The following is a 911-nucleotide window of genomic DNA, read 5'->3' as shown; positions in this document are numbered from 1 at the left end:
GGACTCATCAGTATTAGAATTATACCAGCCCTGGTTTTCGTTATTTATGCTGCTGACAGACCTTGACTGTAGCAGCTGAGCTGGCTCGCCTATTTCGGTGATGAGTGACGGAGGAATGTCCGAGGGGGCAAATGATGGTGAATCCGAAAAAACACCCCCGGCTCCACAGGCAGAGCCTGCGCTGCCTCACCCTGCACAGCGTGACCCAGGTACAGCATAGAAGGAAGAAAAGTAGGAGTGAGTCCAATTATCAAGATTTACACAGCCTTTTAAAGATATGTTAACCAATAGTTACTAAAAACGTACATTATTTTCACTTTCCTACCAATTATTCAGTAACACAACTAGGAACTGCGGAATTTTCTATCCAATCATTCCAAACCACTTTTACTGCAGAATATGGAGTAGTAGAAGAAGGAGAGGAAGGTTTAGAGAACAACAACAATCTTCCATTATGGTATTTTTTACTCTTATCTATTTACTACAAACAGAAGCCCAAAACCTCTAAATTTTTCACGCTGTGACAGTCTTACATAGCAGACCTAATTCACACCACTGTATTTTCTAGTTCTTGTCTGACTGTTGGTAATTTTTTTCTAAGGTTTGAAGCTAAACTAGTGTTGTTCAGGGGGGTTAAAACCCTTAAAAACAGGCAGAGAAATAATCTCAGCACTCTGGGTTCCTACACCTTCCAGGCTACAGTCAACAATTTACTTATGTCTGGTGGCCCATCTATCTTTTGCAGCTTTATGTCATTAGCAGATTGACCTGTAAACAGGTAGGCCAGGTGGATCTGCTGCTCAGGTGAGTCAGGGTCTAAGGTAGTGTATTTTTGTGCAACCTCTTTAAGCCTATTTAGAAACTCTGTGGGGGTCTCATTTGGATTTTGTTTGATCTCATATAACCTAGCC

Source organism: Corvus brachyrhynchos, unplaced genomic scaffold (genome assembly GCF_000691975.1).
Source record: "Corvus brachyrhynchos isolate BGI_N302 unplaced genomic scaffold, ASM69197v1 scaffold965, whole genome shotgun sequence".
NCBI lineage: Eukaryota > Metazoa > Chordata > Aves > Passeriformes > Corvidae > Corvus > Corvus brachyrhynchos.
Note: the sequence above shows the minus strand (reverse complement) of the source record.